The following is a 22,817-nucleotide window of genomic DNA, read 5'->3' on the forward strand; positions in this document are numbered from 1 at the left end:
ACGCATATATGAACCGCATTTCTTTTCTATTTCTATCCGATGTGGGACATAGACTAAATGTTGTCAAAAAAGTCGGTGTAAGGAATGCCTCTAGTATTGAGCCTGACAGCCTTAAATACCAGTGGGCCTTCCTTACACCGTAATTAACTATTTGAATATTCCCATATATAACAAAATGTGGCACATACTGTTTTGTCGATGTGGGATAGCTTGTGTAAGCATGCTGGGCCATAATTCATGTGTTTTGTGTCTTGTGTGCATGTTGGTTTTTGTATTTGTGTTTTTGTTCTTTTTGTGTAAAAATCATTGTAAATGCTTTGCTTCTAACGCATAGTGCGACTTGGCATGCGCATAAAAGTTGCGTAATCATAGAGTTCGTATGCCCCCATTTTTATAAAAAGAAACAAAAATAGAGGAGAGTTGTATTGAATATAGAAGCAAAATAAAGAAAAGTTGGGCTGACTGTGGACATATTCAGCCTTATTTGTGAAGAACTTGTAGCAAAATTGACAAACTTAACTAATGGAAATACCTTTTCAGGTGTGTTGCGTTCCAAGGACGCGCAATGGGACGTCCGCCAGCTTCGGCCAAACGATATGCTCCTTTCCCCACTACTTCGGTAACTCTGTAGGGTCCGGTCCAATTAGGTTCCAGTTTCTTTACATGAGTTGTCTCCTGCTTCAAAACCCAATCGCCTACCACAAAACTCCTGAACCTGACGCATTTGTTATAACTGTTACACACCTGTTGTTGGTATGCCGCGAGTCGAATTGCTGCTGCATCTCTCCTTTCGTCCACCAAATCAAGGCTATGTTCAAGTTGTTGCTCATTGTTCCCCTCCAGTACTAAGGATGTCCGAAGGGTTGGGATTATGGACTCAGTGGGAATGACAGCTTCGGATCCATATGCCATAGCAAATGGGCTTTCTCCCGTGGGTCGTCTTGGAGTGGTTCGATAGGCCCAAAGCACTTGAGGGAGATTCTCGTACCACTTCGTCTTCAATTTCTCCAATTTTTTCTTTAAGCACCCGAATATCGTGCGATTAGTTATTTCAGCTTGCCCATTGCCTTGTGGATGACTAACTGCAGCCAACTTTTGCAAGATTCCATGTTCGCTAAAGAATTTCCTTGTACTTCTGTTATCGAGGTTCTTACCATTGTCCATTACGATGACTTTTGGTACCCCAAACCGGCAAATAATGTTGCTCTAAATGAAATGCTTTACTTCTTCGTGGGTGATGCTAGAGAAGGCTTCAGCTTCCACCCACTTGGTGAAGTAATCCGTAGCCAGAAGCACATGCTCCTTTTTGTCCATGGTTTTGGGCAATGGTCCTACTATATCAATCCCCCATTGGGCGAACGGCCATGGATTAGCCATGGCGTGTGGAGGGAAAAAAAACTCCCTCCAATAAGAAGCGCACACGTCACCACTACCCATATCTACATTCCAAGGACATATAAGGCCCATCATACTCAAGCCCATATTGAGGGTATTTATAGCCCAAGACCATTGTTAGTTATCCTCCAACTTCCATCAAGGCCGAATCAAGAAGTCATCAGCCCAGCGTATGAGTATTTAACATCCGGCCTGTTACCCAAGCCCAGCCGAATCAAAATATATTCAGCCCAAGAATGCGCAAATCCTACCATTTGAAGGATTTACTGTAGAAGGAAAATTCGGATAGGAAGTTCTGTACAAGGCAATTTCTATGTATGGAAAATCCGACAATGGAAAGAACTCTATTAGAAAAGAATGGTTATATAGAAAGAATTGGAGGGCAAGCAACGCGAGTCCTACCATAATTTTACAATCTTTTGTATATAAATAGAGGCTAAGACCTCCAATAAAGGATCAGGCAATTCCACACTTCTCTATACATTGTTCTTATTTATTTTTATTGTTTTTGAGTGAGTTGTTTTATTTTTCTCAGTCATTATTGGTTGAGCGAAATTTTGCACCTACACTTTGGCGCCGTCTGTGGGAAACGTATAGAAATATACTCCCACTTGTTCTTCAAATTAAATCCTTTAGTCGTGTCTGGAATGCCAAACGGAGAGTCAGCAATGAATCAACAGATAGAATTGATGCAAAAGATGCGAGAAGAGTTCTTGCACCAATTTGAGACACTCCGGCAAGCAAACGATACGAGTGTCGCCCAGATAGCTGCGCTTTAGCAGCAGACTCATACGCTGCACACGGCCATGGCCAGGCTAACGCCACAACCACCACCAGGCGATGCTGCGGCACCACCCCCCACCCGGAATTTACCTCCGGTTCACGAGCCTCCAGCCAACGAGACACCACCCAACGGGGCTCGACCTAGTGAGGTTCAGCAAAAACAAGGGACGAGGTCCGAGGCGGTTGCTTCGGATAATCTCCCGCATCGCACACAGGACGAACAGGCCGAGTCCAGCCATAGGCTTACGGTATGGTCCAATGGCGTTCCAGATGGCGCACGTGTACAAGATACCTTCGACGAAAAGAAGCTCTTGAGAGTCCAGACACCAGCCGAGATGGCTGGAGAGCACAAGAACTCCTTGGTCAAGACCCCCTTTACTGACGAGGTGTACCTTGTGAAGAGGCCGAAGAAGTTCACTATGCCATCCTTCACCCAGTTCGATGGGGCAGGAGTCCCCTCTCGGCATCTCGATCATTATGCGCAAAAGATGGCACTGGACGATCATAACGATCCGTGGATGTGTAAGGTTTTTCCTACCAGTTTAACCGGAGCAGCATTAGAATGGTTCAGGAATAGGCCACACAAGTCTATCCCTGACTATGAGACCTTGTGCACTATGTTCTTAGCCCAGTATTGCGGAAATAAGAAGCAGAAGAAAAGTATCGCCAGCCTTTTCACCATAAGGCAAAGGAAGGGAGAAACTTTGCAAGATTTTTTATCCAGGTTTAACATGGAGGCCTCGGAGATAGCAGATTGCCATCCTACCACGGCAATCGAAACATTTAAGTTGGCAATGATCCAGGGAACCAAGTTTCACACATCCTTGGTCAAATATTCCCCCCCCCCCCCGGATATGCAGACTTTGAACGCTAGGGCACAAATCTACATTCGGTTGGAGGAAAACGTAGCTCACCGTGCACAGCACGCTACCCTCGTCACAGTGGAAAACAAGTCTCGAGAGAAAGCTGCGAGCACAAGGATGCAGAAGGTTCCTCATACCGCCACACAAGTCACCCAAGCGTCTGAGAAAAGGCGAAGGACAGAGGACAGGCTTACCCCACTCCGTACTACCTTGGCGCGCCTATTCCAAGAGAATAAGACGAGGTTCGCGACTCCTCAGCCCATGAAACAACCCTTGGAGCAGAGGGACAAAAGCAAACATTGTGCCTACCATAGAGATTATGGGCATACCACCAATGACTGCAGGTCCCTACAGCGACAGGTAGAAAGCATGATAGCGAGAGGAGAATTGGTGGAGTATCTCGCCACGAAGGAGCACGTAAAACCTCGGGAGGTTAACCCTCGACGGGTAGAGGGCGGTCAGGTAAAGGTTATCCATGCTATACATGGAAGGTCAGAGGATGATGAAGAGTCTGAAGAGTTGTACAGATCCAGGCTGAGAGAGGCTCATAAGTTACGAAGATTGTCTTCGGTAAACACGGTTGCACCAGGCAGCATCAACATTGGATTCGGTAACAATGATCTTTCTAGAGTCCAGCGCCCGCATGAGGACCCTTGGTCATCAGCCTCCTGGTAGCGAATTACATGATCAGGAGAGTGCTGATAGATCCGGGAAGTAACGCCAACATCATTACAAAAACAGCTTTTGATCAGTTGGGGGTTTCACCATCGTCCATCAGGCCAACTTCCGGCCCCCTAATGGGATTTGACGGTACTAAGGTGAATCCGCTTGGGGTGATCAATCTATCCGTTACTGCAGCAAAGAGAACTCTGAAGGAAAACTTCGTCGTGACAGAGATTCATCCATCTTATAACCTCATTATGGGAAGAGGTTGGATCCATCGTATGAACGGAGTCCCTTCTACACTTCATCAAGTAATGAGGTGTTTATCCCCGGATGGCAGGGAGGTCATCGACCTCTGGGGAGACCAGGTTGCTGCCAAAGAATGTTACATGCTAACGCTACACGAAGCAAAGAAAGTGTCGAAATCACCTCAGTCAGAGGCGAATCCCAAAGATGCAATCAAATAGCAGTTATAGTATCCTCTGCCCAAGTATCTCAGGGCAGAGGAAAAATCCGAAGCTGAAGCACCTACCGAGGAGTCCCTCGAAGCTATAGAGGTAGTCCTCGGAGACCCTCAGAAGATCACCTACATTGGCTCATCTTGCACAGCCGAAGAGAAAGAAGCATTGATCGAGGTTATTCGGTGCAATTCGGATGTCTTTGCCTGGGATCACTCGGATATGGTAGGGTTCAATCCTACAGTCTCATGCCATAGTCTGAGGGTTAACCCAGAATTCAGGCCAGTCAAGCAAAAGCACCGACGGTTCGCACCTGAACGGAATCGCATAATAGTCGAGGAGGTAAATAAACTGTTAGAAGCAGGATTCATTCGAGAGGTGCAATACCCACAATGGCTCTCAAATGTAGTAGTCGTTCAAAAGAAGAATGGGAAATGAAGGGTATGCGTAGATTATACCAACCTTAACAAAGCCTGCCCAAAAGATAGCTTTCCTCTGCCCAAGATTGATCAAATGGTGGATGCTACGACGGGTTATGAAAGGCTCACATTCCTCGACGCATACTCCGGCTATAATCAGATTCCCATGAATCCTGAAGATGAGGAGAAAACTGCTTTCATCACAGAAACGGGCACTTACTGCTACAGAGTGATGCCCTTCGGTCTAAAGAATGCCGGAGCCACCTACCAGCGACTTGTCAATAAAATCTTCAGTATTCTGCCGGGCGATACAGTTGAAGCCTATATTGATGATATGGTGGTTAAAAGTATACGGAAAGAGGACCACCCGAAGCACCTCCAGGAGGTCTTTGATACTCTCAAGAGATACAATATGAAGCTGAACCCCACCAAGTGCTCCTTCGCCGTTTCGTCAGGACAGTTCCTTGGGCACGTCGTAAATAAAAGAGGAATAGAAGTAAGCCCAGCTCAGGCAAAGGCACTCATACAGAACCAGGAGCCGAAAACCCGCAGGGAAGTGCAAGTTCTAACCGGCCGAATTGCGGCTCTCAGCCGGTTCATATCCCGATTATCTGATAAGTATAAACCTTTCTTTGATGCTATTCGATCCAAAAACAAAGATATGTGGGGACCTCAGCAGCAGGAAGCTCTCAATCAATTGAAAAGCTACATGACAAAACCCCCAATCCTTTCTGCTCCAACGCCCGGAGACATTCTCATCCTGTACCTGGCAGTATCGGCTGTAGCAACAAGTGCAGTGTTGATCAAAGAAGAAGACAAGGTTCAGCACCCAATCTTTTACACAAGCAAAACGATGACGGATGCCGAGACACGGTACAGCAAGACAGAAAAGGTAATCCTGGCGTTAATTTATGCCAAGAGGAAACTTCGATATTACTTTGAGTCTCACAGCATAGTGGTACTTACAAGTTTCCCTATACGGGCTATCCTAGCTAAACCAGACCTGTCTGGTCGAATTACAAAATGGGCTATTGAACTTAGCTCTTTTGACATCACCTATGCACCGAAGGTATCTCACAAGGGGCAGTCGGTAGCGGATTTCCTACTAGAGTACGAAGATCAACCTGAGGAACCGACACTTCCAGAGCCATACTGGGAGTTACAAGTTGATGGCTCGTCCAACCGGAAAAGGGCAGGGGCCGGTATTGACATCACAACACCCGAGGGTACCAAGCTGCAGCAGTCAATTTTGCTAGATTTCCCATCTACTAATAACGAGGCCGAGTATGAGGCAATGCTCGCCGGACTTCGGCTAGCTAAACAGCTACAGGTACGATGTTTAAAAGTTTTTAGTGACTCACAGCTTGTGATCAATCAAGTGACGGGGCAATATTCTCCCAAGGAGGAACGTATGAAGTCGTACAAAGATACTGTAGAGAGTGCTATCCGAGAATTCGATCAAATCGAGTTCCATCAGGTACCACGAGATGAAAATGCCGAAGCAGATCGATTGGCTGCAGCCACATCATCTTCAGATGAAGAATTGATTCGGCTTGTTCCAATCGATGTTCTCGAAGGACCTAGCATTAATCCCCAGCAAGAGGTGATGGTGATCCCGGAAGTACCACGCGAGCCCTGCTGGATTGATCCAATCGAAGCCTACCTCAAGGAAGGGGTTCTCCCGAATCAGAAAGCTGAGGCAAGGAAGCTTAGGCTTACCGCGGCTAAGTACGCCATCATCAATAACCAGTTGTATCGAAGGTCATTCTCCGGCCCCTATCTCAAGTGTGTAACCCCTACTGAGGCTCTCACAATTCTAAAACAAGTTCATGAAGGAGATTGTGGAAACCACTCCGGAGGAAGATCCCTTGCACACAAAATTCTAACCCAAGGTTATTTCTGGCCATACTTGGCTCGGAATGCTGAGGAATACTCAAGACGATGTGACAAGTGTCAGCGCCATGGTCCATTAAAGCACCAACCTGCCGAGGGTTTGCACGCCATGGCTAATCCATGGCCGTTCGCCCAATGGGGGATTGATATAGTAGGACCATTGCCCAAAACCATGGACAAAAAGGAGCATGTGCTTCTGGCTACGGATTACTTTACCAAGTGGGTGGAAGCTGAAGCCTTCTCTAGCATCACCCACGAAGAAGTAAAGCATTTCATTTGGAGCAACATTATTTGCCGGTTTGGGGTACCAAAAGTCATCGTAATGGACAATGGTAAGAACCTCGATAACAGAAATACAAGGAAATTCTTTAGCGAACATGGAATCTTGCAAAAGTTGGCTGCAGTTAGTCATCCACAAGGCAATGGGCAAGCTGAAATAACTAATCGCACGATATTCGGGTGCTTAAAGAAAAAATTAGAGAAATTGAAGACGAAGTGGTACGAGAATCTCCCTCAAGTGCTTTGGGCCTATCGAACCACTCCAAGACGACCCACGGGAGAAAGCCCATTTGCTATGGCATATGGATCCGAAGCTGTCATTCCCACTGAGTCCATAATCCCAACCCTTCGGACATCCTTGGTACTGGAGGGGAACAATGAGCAACAACTCGAACATAGCCTTGATTTGGTGGACGAAAGGAGAGATGCAGCAGCAATTCGACTTGCGGCATACCAACAACAGGTGTGTAACAGTTATAACAAACGCGTCAGGTTCAGGAGTTTTGTGGTAGGCTATTGGGTTTTGAAGCAGGAGACAGCTCATGTAAAGAAACTAGAACCTAATTAGACCGGACCCTACAGAGTTACCGAAGTAGTGGGGAAAGGAGCATATCGTTTGGCCGAAGCTGGCGGACGTCCCATTGCGCGTCCTTGGAACGCAATACACCTGAAAAGGTATTTCCATTTGGCAATCGCTTTTACTTTCTACTTTTACTTTGACTCGAAGTAGAAACATTGTTTTGAAATGTGTTTAATACAATTTAGAAGTTTGTTTGGTAACACGTATTTGTTGCAAGATTTTTGAAAATGTGAGAAGTGACTAGAGATTAAACTGTCTTAATATTTAATACTCCCGTACTAATTAATTAACCACACAACCAAGGCTCTTTTGGGTGGTAGAATTCAAGAGGAAAAAACTTTAGAAAAATATATGTGAAAAATAAAATAAAAGAAAAGAAAAGAAAAGGGGTTTAGATAGATAGTGGACCAAAATATCAATTTTTATTTATTATTATTACTATCAGCAGCCACTTAATTTTAGGATTTGATTTGCATCATTTTTATAATTTGAGGATTATCTGCCATGTTAGCAGGTATTTGCAAAACAATAATAATAATAGTAGTAGTAGTAGCAGTAGTATGACTTTCAAAAAACTAAAAAATAAAATAGTAGTAGTAGCTCCCTCTTCTCTTTTCTTTTTTCACAATAGTAGCAAGAAATTTATCTTGTATTTATTTCGTGGGGCAAAATAAGTCTTGAAAGAGTATCAAGTTTTTGAAGGAATAAAGTGGGTGTGGTAGTAGCATCTCCACTGATTAAGGTGAATCATAAATATCAAATTTTTTTTTTTTAATTTTATTTTAACAAATTAGGAAAATGTAGACTTGAAAATAGATATTCACTCGGAAAGCTGGACACTCTAACAAATAGTCCACCAAGTAATATTTTTTTTAAGCCTAAAACACAACATACCAATTAAGGCCCCCGAAAAATATTATTATTATTATTTTTTTCTCAATTGGAGAAGGATCATAGACGGAGGCTAAGTCACACAATCATTCTCAACGGATGTCACTCTTACGCTTCGAGCACGCTCCTGCTCTCCCGTTTCGCATGCACTCTGGTTCAAATTCTCACTAATTCGCTCTCACGCTTCTGTTCTCAAATTTGCTCTCGTTCTCGTTTTTGCTTGATGTGACTTAGGATGGAGGCACTTTATATATATATATATATATATATATATATATATATATATATATATATATATATATATTTTAACTGTCATATACCAGTAATTTTTCTTATTTTCAATTATATACCTATAAAATTTTTACTTTGCCTCCCTAAAATTATAAAAAAAAAAAATTACATTAAATTCACTTTTGCCCTCTCCAACAACTTTCTGAATCCGTCAAGGATCAAAGTGACTTGGGATCAAAGTGACTTGGGAAAAAGGATACAATTGTCCTCTTAAAATCTATTCTCTAATCCAAAACCGATTTGTCAAAACTACTCAACTATAAATTCATAACTATTCCATATTAAAAAGTTACGAAATATTAAAGTAATAGGCAACTAAAAATTAAAATATGTTTTACATCCAAAGTTGGGGGGGGGGGGGGGGGTATAGGTATATTTAGCCCAATGTTTTAAAAAAAAAAAAAAAAAAAATTAGTAGTAATATTAGCTCCCCCCTCAATTTTAACCCATCCAAACAAGCCAAATATCTAAGCCACAATTTTAAAACAAAGGCCCAACTAAATAGGCCCAAGCCAAACAAGCCCTAAACAATCACTAAGCCAAAGCACAGCGAACTCCTAAATTCCTAATCTTGCACAAATCAGAGAGCTCACTCCTTCTCTCCCTCTAAAGTCAAACCCTATTTCCTCTAATATTTTTCAACTCTTTAATCTTTCGATCCTCAATTCTCCCTTATTTAATATTAGCCCCCCATTAACAATTCCTGGATTCGCCCTTGTAAATGTATATCTATTTATGTGAAAATGTATAATACTCTTGCATTTGGTCCACGATTCATTCTATCGTATAGTAGTATGATATTGTTCATTTTGAAATTGAATCCACACGATTTTGTTTTAATCCAAAAAATTTCATACCAATTAGAGATAGTACCACCACATATAAGCATTTCACCTTTTTCTTATCAAGGTGATGTAAGACTCTGAACCCGTAACTCGTCCAGTGTACCAATGCCTCTTACACCTATTCACAGAATTGCCACGGGAAACCACTTAACTTTCCCATTTTTGTGCTCAAACTGGCAACCCTTTTTGATTCATGCTTTTGGTTGTAAGGATGGAAAATTCTAAAAAATGAAGAAGGGAAATGGTGGATGAGGTATCATGGTCTCTTTTTTTTCTTTTTATTTTATTTTATTATATTGAGTTGAATAGAAGAGCTGGTAATAGGGTTTTTTTTTTCAGGGACAAAACTCGCCTGCTCACCGGTGAGTCAGTTGCTCGACTTGGTTTTTCTTGTACAATTCCAAAACCAGGGAGGGAATATCAAAAAAGTAATAAATAAGAAAATTAGTGAGTGTGATTGAATTTTATTCCAAATAAAGTTATTTTCCTTATTTATTACTTTTCTGATTTTGGAATTAGGGTCTACTTGAACATTTGTGATTGGTTTATTTAAACATTTGTGATTGGACCACATCAAGTATTGTCCTTTTTTTTTTCTTTTTTCTTGTTTTCTTTTGTTAATGGATTTTCATTACATGACGCTGGTGGCCATAGACTATAAGGGACGGAAAAACTTCATTGATCTGTTGGTTGGCATGAATAGGAAGAAGCATGTGAGTGAGAAGTTATTTCCTTGTTAATTAGCAATCCAAGTAGATTCAAATAGAAGTTTCTATAAGAAACTAAGGTTCGCCATTTTTTTTTTTTTTCTCGATAAAACTCTTTTCTTTGTTACTTCTTGGTAAAAGATTTATTCAGTCGACACAAGAAGAAGTATCACAATCTCAAGTTCACCATTCTCGGATTTCATTTGTTCCCAAAAACATATAATAAGTCTCCTACAAAGCAATTCAACTAATTATCTCCATGAATAACCAAACCCCATCAGAGTAGTCTAGATTTATTGTATGTTCATGTCACCGGCCAGCCAGTATGTAAAAATCAACTAAACGAGGATGATAATCATCAATACTGTCATTATAGGTCCGGCTTAAACCAAACTTGGGGTGGCCAGAAGATCGATCTGCAAATGGTCTGGAAAAGAAGCTAGAGGTCTGCAACTACCATATTTCTGTAAGGTTTTGTTTGTCTTGTTGTAATCAGCAAATTTATAAATAAATGTAATCCCCTCTCAAACAGGAGAAGGAAACACAATAAGAGCAGTCATCACCAACAAAGAACACTCGATCACCCAAAGTTTCAACCCTTTCCTATATTTTTTTCTCTCCATTCAGCTTTATAAACTTTAAAGTGAAGTAGCATATCATAATTAATTAGGGTTAAGTGCAAAAAACCCCCCTCTACTATCGATATAATGCAAAAAAGTCCATGTGTGGTATAAAACCCCCTTATACTATCAATTTGGTGTGAATTGGTCATGTATGGTATAAAATGACGATAATATCCTCACTTGAGTTGAATAAATTAATAACTATAAATACAGGTCATGTAAAATGACCCTTTTGTCCAATTTGTGTAAAATTGTGTTTGTTTGAAACAAGAATAAAGTAAACCTCAATTTATATAAAATTGGGATAAGTTAAATCAAAGAAACCTAAAACTGGATATAATAAAAACCAAAACCAAATAGTCCCCTACTATATAAGACACACTTACTGCAGCACTATTTATCCAAAATAAACCTTACTTAGCTTTACTGTAGCACAGCTTCTCTATTCCATTAAAAATTTGTTTGGTCGGTAGTAGAGTAAAGACGAACGGACTTGGAGGTAGAAACGTAATACTCCAAAAGAAGCAAGAAGAGATAAAAGAAAACTTGGCTTCTACCAGAAGAAGCAAGAAGAGAGAAAACTTTTGAAAGTAAACTTGGCTTCTACCACAAAAAAGCAAGAAGAGAGAAAAAAAAGAATGGCAGAGAAAGAAAAAAAAAAAAGACTGCTCTGTATTTGTTTTTGTATTTCTTCAATAAATTGATTGGTTTGTTTATCTCTCCTGTGGGTTATACTAATCACCATAAGTGATTCGTGAGTGATCTTGGCCACCAACAGTGGTATCAGAACAAGGAAAGGTGAAAAACAGAGCACCCAAGTCAACAGCGCAGAAATTAAACATGATTAAAACCACATTTTAATGCAGAATAAGGTCCACAAGACCAAGACAAACACGACGCTGTAAATAAAAGCCACAAACGACATTACACGCGCCTATACGGGTCACCTGAAGTTTTGCGCGTAGATCTCACACGCTGTCACGCGCCCCACGCGTCTTCTCTGACGAAAATCCTATTCAGGCAAATTTTCTGGCAAATATCCAGTCACATCTTCGGCGAGCTGAGTTGTTCAGCCACTACCAACTGAGCCGAGCCATATAAGGGGGTTATATGCACATATGGGTGAGGGGCAAAATGGGAATCAAAAAGTAAAATAGGGTTTTCATATTTAGTTTTTGTCAAAAAGTGGTCAGATGGACTTATTTGCACCTTTTTTGAATTTTATGGACCAACATACACATTTTCAAAATGTAGGGACTAATTATGCACAAATCCTATACATCAGGGTTTTTTTTTATACTTAACCCTAATTAATAATGATCATTAACATCCTCATCATTTTTTTGTTCAGGCTCCAAGTATTTATCAACCAAAAACAAATCATGACCACATGAACTTGTTACCAAATACTCACATTGACAATTACTTTCACTATCCGGCATTGATGCTACAATCTCCTTAGCACTGAAGTCAGAATCAATCACTACAGTCCTTCCTCTTGTCCACAGCAAACAACTTTTCTGTAACGACCCGTACCCGGAAGTCCGAACCGTTAGCCGGGTCCTTACTCGAACCCGAGGTCATCCACGTCAATCATATCATTTCAAGCGTCAAAACATCACCCTTAGGACCATCCCTATGTTGTCACATGGTTTCAACACAATATACAGATGTTACAAGTGGGATACCGAAAGGAAAGAGCAAAGAACCCCAAGCAGGTGCACTTCGGTCGACCGAAGTGGAGCTTCGATCGGCCGAAGCAGGCCATCAAGAACTGGTCAACCAACATAACCCTTCAGTCGACCGAAAGTGAGTTACTGAGAACATGTGAAAGGTTCGGTCGACCGAACTAGGGTTCGATCGACCGAAATGGAGATCCCGAGAGCTGCAAATGGTTCGGTCGACCGATAAGCCATTTAAGTCGACCGAAACAGGTCCTTCGAGTCATGGTCCTGAACTTAACATACTGTGATGAAAATGAAAGGGAAGCTAAAATGGAGACTTTATATCATGGACAACTTACATCAAAATGGATTTCAAGCTTCTAATTACATTATCCTTTACATACCAAATGAACTTAATACATTTTTACATCATATACTTTACAAAATAAGTTCAAATTCAACAAAAATACATTCAAAATGTTCTTCAAGTTCCCTTAGTTTTGTGGTGGATTATCATCCGCCAATTCCTTTTCGTGACTTGAAAAATGTTAGATATAATGAGGTGAGCGAATCGCTCAGTAGGTAGCACTTAAGGCAAGCCTATTGTGTCCCCGTGAATCCAAAAAAAGAATAGAGCAATGGGAAATGGGGTCATATCATGTCGGGAATACACAACTTAATAACAAATTCAATATAACCAATGTAATGCAATAAAATGCCACGCATGCCAATGTCGCTCCCCATTTTCATTCCAAAACCATCATTTTCAAATGGTTAATATAACTCGCCCTTTGATGACCCCGCAGTGACACGAGAGAAGGATTGGCTAGTGTCCTTGACCCTTAATACCCCCGTGGCGTCATTTTGGGCCCAGCTAGCTCAATCACGCTAGGGCAATCTCCCTAATTCCCTCTAGGCTATATTAATCCTCTGGCCCTTTGGTACCCCCGCGACGACCGGGTTTTCATAAAACCGATTCATCAAAATATTTTTCCCAAAATTCCCTTTTTCATTTCAAAACAATTCCCTTCATGATATCCCAATGATATGCTCATGTATGTGTCCCATGCTTTCAATGTCATAGAATTTAAAAAAAAAATTACACTACACAATTAAGCATATTCCATGTTCATCATCTCAAGTGATTTATCAGCACAACACACATAACCAAACAACATCTAAGCATGCTTTTCACACCAAACAACTCATATACATAATCATGTATTTTTTAAACAACACTTAGAAGATCTTTAAGATAATTAACGTTCAAATTAAACATGCTTACAACATTTTATGAGATATAATTCACCAAGGAGTAAGAAAAACATGAGTTAAGAACCCCTACCTTGATTTAGTGCAAAACCCTCAAATGGGTCAAGAAATTCGAAATCCCTAGGGAGGCTCAAAGCTGAAATTGTTGGTACTCACGCGTAGAGCTCGTTGTGCTCTCCGTTTTGCCTCAAACGGCACTCCAAAATTCAAAGTATTGAAGATGGAATCTTGATTCAAAGTTTGTTGCAAAATAAAAAGAAAATGAAGAAGAAAATGAGGAGGAAAGAAAAACCAACGGGGAGAGAGAAAATGAGAAGCAAGAGTGGTCTCTAGACCACTAAATGGTCAGTGGTGGGGCCCACAAATTTTCTCTTCTCTTCTCTTTTTCTTTATTTGCAATTCTACACCAAATAATGCACCACCACACAATTACTACATAGCTCACATAATTTAACATGTATGAAATGCAAATGGACCCAACCAGAATTCCGTACGCAAAACGTGAAAAGACATAAATACCCTTGCATCAACGAAATTCCAGAAAAAATAAAAAATGCTGAAAATCGGAAACATCACATTTGTTTTGTGATACACAGACTCATGAACGACAATTTCCTTTTAAAAATGGCCATGACCACATCATAATAATCAACACCATCAGTTGTTGTCCACAGATCGATTGGATGAGACAACAACTCTTTTAGTTCGAATCAAGAATTCTTCCCCAGTTCTCTCATTGGTAGGATCAACGAACTCAAGGCTATAAACTTGACCTATTTGAGTGATTCGAAAGTTTAGCACCTTGGGGAACGTTTTGGGCACGTGGACGATGGTCGAGAGTTTCGAGAGAGGGATGCATTTTTCCATTTTGGGTCTCTCCAACCCTAAGCAACCAAGGTGTGGAATTGGGAGTGTTTGGTTTAGAGTTTATATCCATGGGTAGTTGGAGTAGGGGTGACAATTTGTGTTTATGGGTCATAATCGTGTCATGTCGATATAAGAGTATTCTGCTCAACAGGTAAACCCAAACAGACCTATTTAATAATCATGTCAGGAATCCTCAACACTAACCCGACCTGTTTATTAAACGGGTTAAAGTGTTAACCTGTTTAATGACCATTTTATCAAAATAAAATATTTAATATTCAATCAAATAATAAATACTTGAAAAAATTTGTCACAATTAAAATAAAAAGAAGAAACATAAGGCATAGTCAAGATTTATGTTGAAATGACTTAACTATCCATAATAATTGGATTTAAACAGATAACATATTACATAAGTCATATTCATGATTATGACATGTTGAGTTAAACGGGTTACACGGGTTGACTCCCTCAACCCTAACCCGATACAGTTAAGTAAATGGATTAATCGTGTCAATCTATTTATGACCCGAACCCCTTTAAGGTCAACCTAAACCCACTTATCTCGTGTCATGTTGGCGAGTCATGTTGTAATTTGCCACCCCTAAGTTAGAGGAAGTAGATGCTACTTTGGGAGAGTGCTGAATAAGGGAGACACTCCGGATAGAGGGGAGGGAAGGGCAGTGGGAGAGGGAAGGGAATGATATTGTGGAAGGGGGGAGATTAAAGAACGCCATTTACAATAGACGGAGCGAATTTGGAGATTGTCAACCTCATTGTTGAGACATTTGGCGATCATAGTTAAGAATTCATTTGGGAGGTGAGACCACTGAACATCGTCCTCCATCACTGCCATTTGTGCTTGCAAACCCCTAAAAAATTCGGTAAGGAAGGTCTCAAAATTTTAAATTTCTTTATATAAGTTATAGTATAATTATTTCTTAAAATTATTAAAAATTAATCAATATAGAAATTTAGTCCTGTAACTCAAAAATTTATATCCTAAAATAATTTTTTATTTTTTTCTCTTTTCTCTCTCGCCCTCATTCACGTTTTTTAAAAATAGAAATATTGGGCCCCAAAACTAAAAGCCCAAACCACCATAATATCAAGACTCCAAAACGTAAATAACCATCAAAATACTTTATTCAAATTATGCTCTACCGAAATTAATCACATTTGATGAACTCAAAAAATATCAAATACCGAAATCACACTTTTGTATACTATTTCTTTGCTAAAAATAGACATCGTCTAACTTACAATGAATAAATACTTTATAATACAACAATTTTTCAGTTGCTTTAGATTAAATTATTTTTGTCTTTAGGACAACTATTATAAAGGTTCTCACGTGTATAGCACGTACTCTCTATTAATTAGAATAAATGGCAAAAATGTTTTAAATTATTAATTTATATTAGAATTTTTTTTCCATTCTATTTCTCACCATGAACACCCAATTCGTATCAACTACTATATATATTGGGTTAAGTGTAAAAAAAAACCCACTGATATATAAACTTTGTGCAAAATTAGTCCTTACTTTTTGAAAATGTGCATGCAAGTCCACAAAATTCAAAAAAAGTGCAGAACTAGTCCCTCTGACTACCTTTTTACAAAAAGTAAAATTGAAAACCCCATTTTACCCTTTTGTTTCCCATTTTGCCCCTCATCCATTTGTGCATATAAGGCCCTCACTAATTGTGCATACAAGGATTCGTCTCTCTCTCTCTTTCTCTCTCTCTCTCTCTCTCCATGTCTGCTTCAATTCTATGGGTTAAACCATGTAAGGAAATACATTTCAAATATAATAAATGAATATATATATATATAGAGAGAGAGAGAGAGATTAAGGTTATCTTTGTTTTGTCTGAAATTATTTATTGGGATAGTTTCTTGGAGTTCATTTTTTACTCTTCAGGCTTCTTTTATCTCAATTGATATTCTTGAAGCATGAGAGAAAGACTTTGTTAAATTGTGTTGAAGTTTGTAAGGCAATTTCTCTGTGATTAAATTTTGGATTTTTTTAATTTTTTTATAACAAATAAAACCTACACAAAAAGTACAAATGGAAAAAGAAAAGAAAAAAAGGGGAAAGTATTAATCATTCACGAAGATACTTGGGTGTGTATTTTTTAGATATGGGTTTTGATTTTTTGAACAATCTGAAATGATATGCCGATATGGGTTTTGAACTTTTGATTCTTGCAGCAGATAGATAAACTAAAATATATGGGTTTTGAACTTCTGATTCTTGTAGTTTGCACTTGCAGAGAGAGATGGGGCAAGTTCAGAGTTAAGAACGAGAACAGCGATGGAGGCGGAGGCTGAAATGATTTGCCCTAAAACCCATCATCCATGGGCCTATAGAGTTGCCGTAATGATATATGGTGTATTGGTGTGCATATATATATATATATATATATATATATATATGACAAATTTATTTATATTTTAAAATATGAAATGGCATGTTTGGTGTTAGATTTAATTATATTCAGGTTTAGGTTATTCCTATTTTATACAATTTGAGATTTATTTTATCCTTATGCCAAACAAACCCCATTTATACAAATTTGGACAAAAGAGTCATTTTACATTACCTGTATTTATAATCATTAACTCATTTAACTAAAGTGAGGGTATTATCGTCATTTTTTACTCTCTCTTTCGAATCAACGGTGTTCGTCGAGGGCTGTAATCACATCGGTTTAATCTCTTGGATCCATGTCTGGACCATCGTTGATGGGATAATCACCCAAGTCAGCAAGCTATAAATAACCCACCGGCGACGAGCAACGATGTGCTCAGTCGACGGTGAACAAGGACGTCAGTGATGCGGCGGCGGTGAGGTTTGAACGGCAAATAAAAACGACGAAACAACTTACCGATGCTTACCAGCGTAAGGTCTCGACGGCGAGTAAGCAGCGAGGAACGAAACGACAACCGCGATGGAGGACTGATCTGCGGTCGATGAGCATAATGGATATAGAAAGAGAGAGTAAGCCCGGTGACGCAAGACACCTGCGGCGCTCTGATCCGGTGATGAAGCGAACTGAAACGGCGGCGGTGATGCATGATCTCAACAACAATACCGACCATCGGTAAGCAATGACGTTGTTGTTGAACCAGTGGCGACGGTAACTTGTTGGTGAGGACTGCGACAAGCTTGGTTTTTTAGTTCTGTTATTGAATCTTATGTTTGTCTAACTCTCGAATGACGCACATGTGTTGTTTGATGAAATGCTTCATCAGAATGTTGTTACTTGCACCACCGTAATCTCTGCATTTACAGATCTCGTCTAAATCCGATTCCCTTTGTTGAGATTGCATATACATATATATATATATACACTTACCATATATGTATAAAACTATATATGCGTTTTATGGTGATAGAAGTGTATGAGGTGAGATGTAATGGTGTCGGCAGTGGCCATGGTGATGCAGAGTTGGTCGACGAAAATGGAGGAAGTGTTGGAATTTCAGAGTACAGATAAAGAAGTAAGCAGACTTTAATGGGTTCAACAACGGTGTTGTTTAGGTCTTGGATCGATCTAAGGCTCATATGGATGGGATAAGGTCTGGGAAAAATGAAAATTTTGTTCCTGGTTGACTCTTTTTTTCTTTTTTTTCCTTTTCCTCCATTTTTTTCAATTAGGGGTAGAATGGGTACTTTGTTAAAAGTTTTTTATTAATAACATTAATTTAATAATAGAGGGTAGTTTAATCATTTAATATGCGGTTTCTACCAAGTCACATTGGAGGGAGGTTACTCTAATATTTGAAATGTTAGGGATATCGCCTGTAATTACGCCTAATTTCAGAGGAGTTAAAGATATCTTTTAAAACCAATGTTTAAAAAGATCTTGATTAATGTGTATTTGGATCTCTCTTTCTGAGTGTATTAAATCATATATATATATATATATATATATATATATAGAGTCCAGAGGCGGCTTAGTCTTGGATGCCAAATTGACCCCCAATTATATTAGGGTCTTCAATACCCAGTCAGTAACAATATGCAGTCGTTTAGCAAGATAGGACAATCACTTCATAGCATATAAAAGTACTTCAAATTACATAAACAAAATAACCATAAACAGAGTTTTAGAATTCAGTGAGGAGTACTCTCTGTAAAATAAATAAATAAAAAATGAGTGAAGAGTGAGAACAGAGATCAAGTTATTCAGTCACTGAAACAAAACTAGAATAAATGCAACAACAAAATAATTAAACTAATCTCCATCAATAACCGAACACAACCAGAGTAAACTAGGTTTAGTGTGAGTTCATATCCCTAGCCAGCTAGTATGTAAAAATTAACAAAACAAGGATGATTATGATAATCATCATTTGTCATTAAAGGTCATGGACCACAGTAAGCCATCATCAAGTTGGCCTTCCAGCACCTCTTAAGGAGAGACATTCTTTGGAAACTAAGCCCTACATGTGTTAAATCAATTACTATCAATCACTGCAATACAATTCATCTCATTCAAGCCACAACTAAAAAATATACACAACCAACCAACCAACCTAGTCATGAATGCCCAAATCTGTTACCAAAAGAAAGCAGTTTTATCCTTGCTACACTGTATGCCCTACATACAGCAAATCAACTTGATCAGGAGTCAGGACACAAAAAACGAGTAACCTTCAATTACATCGTATCAAAATCTTCTTCAACACCATGCCCAGCACTGCAAAAGTCCCTTATCAGCCCATCCTGTTGAGATCAAAATAAACACGGTCAAATTAAATTTCTACATGCAACAAAAACATATTAAACATACTGGTAAACAATAAATATTCTGTATTACAAACAAAAATAAATAAAATAAATGATAAAATCAATCAAAATGAAAAACTGTTATAGATATGAAACCTATATCAAATACTTAAATGCTGCAGCAACTCTTTCATATGTAAATTTCTCAACGAAACGGCTAGTATACCAGTCTTTTTCAACTGATTTAGGACATGAAACATTTGACTTCGGTAAACTGTCTGATGCTACCTAGTACAATATCCCCCCCTCCCAAAAGGGGAGGTTGAGTGTTCGAGTTAATATTGAGGGGGTATTTTCGTTTGCTTGAAGTTTTTGAGGAAAAAAAAATAACTGCCCGAAACGCTACCTCGCAGAGCATCCATCAAAATCATGAAGAAAGAAATAATTGGCTTGTAAGGAGATCGTTACCATGCAGCAATGTGCTAAAAAAGCTAAAGAACATTTGTTGTCAAATTAAATCATAAATCACTCACTAATTTTTATATGGAGACATGTGAAAAGCTAAAGCCCAAAATTTGAGCCTGGATGCATCCTCTAGCACATGGCAATTTAACTGCCGCTTGATAGGGTTTAGCAAAAGTTCAAATATTCTAATTCCTTTCATCGTTTTGTAGAAAATACACCTTGTTACCCATGTTATTCATTTTTTTTGCACACCACAATCTCCTTGCATACAAATATTACAATAAGTTCGCTCACAACAGAAAAGAGCATACTACTACAAAACAGTAAGGAAAAAGATACTGCAGTTGGCGTAAAACATGCTTTCGCCCTGCATCTACAACAAATTACAGAAACAGGGCACTAAGGAAATATGAAAACATTCTCTCATATATTAGTTTCTAACCCACACATCCATATCGTTTTTGTCTCAAACCGCTTGAAAATCAATCCGTGTATGAATCCAGAATGCTTATATTAGAAGGACCACAACTTCAAAAATATAAAGTTCATTGACAGGACTATCGTGTAACCAATAAGAGAGAAATCCAAGGACTAATAGTTTGACACCTGATGTCAAACTTTTGATATGCCTTGAATTGAAATAAAAGTTGTTTTGACGTGTGATTCTGTTTAGGTTTTTTTTTTTTTTTTTCTTAGTTGGTATTCACACACACGCTTCCGCTGAGGCTTGAACTTCTCTGACCTCCCTTTCAGAAGTAAGGACCTGATACCACTAGGACACTGGCCCGTTGGTCAATAATTCAGCTTCTGATTCTGTTTAGGTATTACTATGTAATATGAAAAGAAAACCATCAAAATAAGGCATTACAAAGATCGACAAGGGTAGTTAAGTTGAATCATTAATGTATAAGTGAAAATTTAAAAATAAATTTGCATATTCACAATAATAAGAAGAGAAAACTCACCACATAATGAGAAAATAAAACCATCAAAATAAGGTGAAACAAAGATCGATAAACATAGTTAAGTTAAATCATTAATTTAAGTACGACATATTGAACATAAATTCGCATATTCACCATAATGCTTCAACAAATGTTAGGCGAGCCCCAATCTTTCACAGCGAGCCTATGGAGCCTTGATCCTCACCAATGGAAGATAAGGAGAGTTTTTATAATATTTTTTTTACCAAAATACACTCACTATATGTGTGAGAATTTAAGTAGGATCTAACAAGGTAATTTTATAAATAATTGAAGGTTAAAATTAATATTACATATTTAGAAGATAGCTTTTGTTTCTATCACACATGTCAAAAACAACTTTTGTTATTTATCAAAGAGGTTGCATTGAGACTCGAACTCGCACAAATGGCACCAATAAAATGTTGAAACAGGTAGCACCCTCACATTTAAATTTATACATAAAAGAATAATATATGCAAGCATAAAATTGAGATGAAAGCTTGTTTCGTCCATTAAAATCTTTATTCCGTTATTTTAATTGAGGTTTATAGAATTCAATTTGTATTATTCCATGCAACAATCAAGACCATAAAATGTGCATATAAATAAAGGTCTCGTCAATGCTCAGTATATCTTTTTATTAAATTGTTTTTGACACGTGTGATATTTTTTAGGTATTAATAGGTGATATGAAATGAAATCATCAAAATAAGGTGATACAAAGATCGATAAGGGTGATAAGTTAAATCATTCCTATAAATATGACACATTCAACATAAAGTTGCATATTCACCATGATGCTTTGACACTATAAAATGAAGAATGGAAAACTCACCACATAGTGAAAAATAATTAAATATGCTTTCAACTAAAATCAAACATTGAGAATGACTTACATTCATTTCTTCGTCAAAATTGGCTTAAGCCAAGCTGGGTAGCCAGAAGATCCACGAATGGTCTGGAGAATGAGCTAGAGGTCCGCAAATACCATCCTCCGAGCTGTAAAATCCGGTGTCTAAACATACTCTTATATGGACTTCATCGTCCTTTTTACTTACATACAGTTCATCCCAGAAATAAATGCAATCCCTTTTCCAACCAGCAAAATCCCGAGTGGAAGCCGAATAATAGCATTCAAAACCAACAAAGAATGCTCGATCACCCAAAGTTCTAACACTTTCCCATTCTTTTCTTTTACCTCTTCATTCAGCTTATAAACTTTCAAGTGAAGTGGCATATAAGGATCATCTTCCTCTATATAATCCATAACATACTCGTCAACTAAAAACAAATCACCACATGACTCCACCAATCACTTATATTCACCACCTCCATTCCTCAGCATAGGTGCTACAATTTCCTTTGCCTTCAAATCAGAATGAATAACTACAGTCCTTCCTTTATAGTCCACAGCATAGAACTTTCCTTTGTGATACACACAGCCATCAAAGACAGACCCTCCTGAATCATCAATGGCACTCCATTTCTCATCCCCAAATTTCAAGAACCACAATTTCCCATCCTCAATGGCAATCACCCCATAATCAACACCATTAGCTATCCACGGATTCGGTGAGACAGCAACTTTATTAGGTCCAATCGACACGTTTTGTCTCCAGTTGACCTCGATTTCATTCTCGTTAAGAACAACAAAATCCAGATTATAAACTTTACATATCTCAGTGATCCGAATGTTTAGCAAATTGAGCTCCTTCGGGAAGAAGGTTTTGGAAACGTCGGGGGCCTAACATTGGAGAGAGGTTTCAGTGGGCCCTAAAATTGGAGAGAGGTTTCAGTGGATATATTGTTCCATTTTCGATTTCATAAACCCTAAGCATCCAGGGATTGGAAGGTGTGGAATTGGGAGCGTTTGGTTTGGGGTTTATTTCCATGGGTGGTTGGAGTAAGTATATGGTGGCTTGGGAGAGAATGTAGTGACCGCGAAGCTTTGGATAGATGAAAGGGAGGCAAGACAAGGGGAAGGGAAGTTGGAGATGGAGGGGTTTTCTTGAAGGGAGGAATTGAGGAAAGCCATGAAGAACAGACAGAGCAAAGTCAGATATTATCAACACGAGTGTTGAGACAGTTTTCAATCATTGTCAAGAGGTCATTTGGGAGGCGAGACCACCCAACACCGTCCTCCACCCATTACCCAT

General features: G+C 38.9%; 1 pseudogene; it reads right to left on the bottom strand.

Annotated features, from left to right (window-relative positions):
- Positions 1-18,712: 18,712 nt before the first annotated feature.
- On the bottom strand, positions 18,713-22,817 carry LOC132282121 (putative F-box protein At5g60060; annotated as a pseudogene).

This window comes from Cornus florida, unplaced genomic scaffold (assembly GCF_030987335.1).
Source record: "Cornus florida cultivar Cherokee Brave unplaced genomic scaffold, ASM3098733v1 CherokeeBrave_3.0.0_Hap2_Chr11, whole genome shotgun sequence".
NCBI classification, from domain to species: Eukaryota; Viridiplantae; Streptophyta; class Magnoliopsida; order Cornales; family Cornaceae; genus Cornus; species Cornus florida.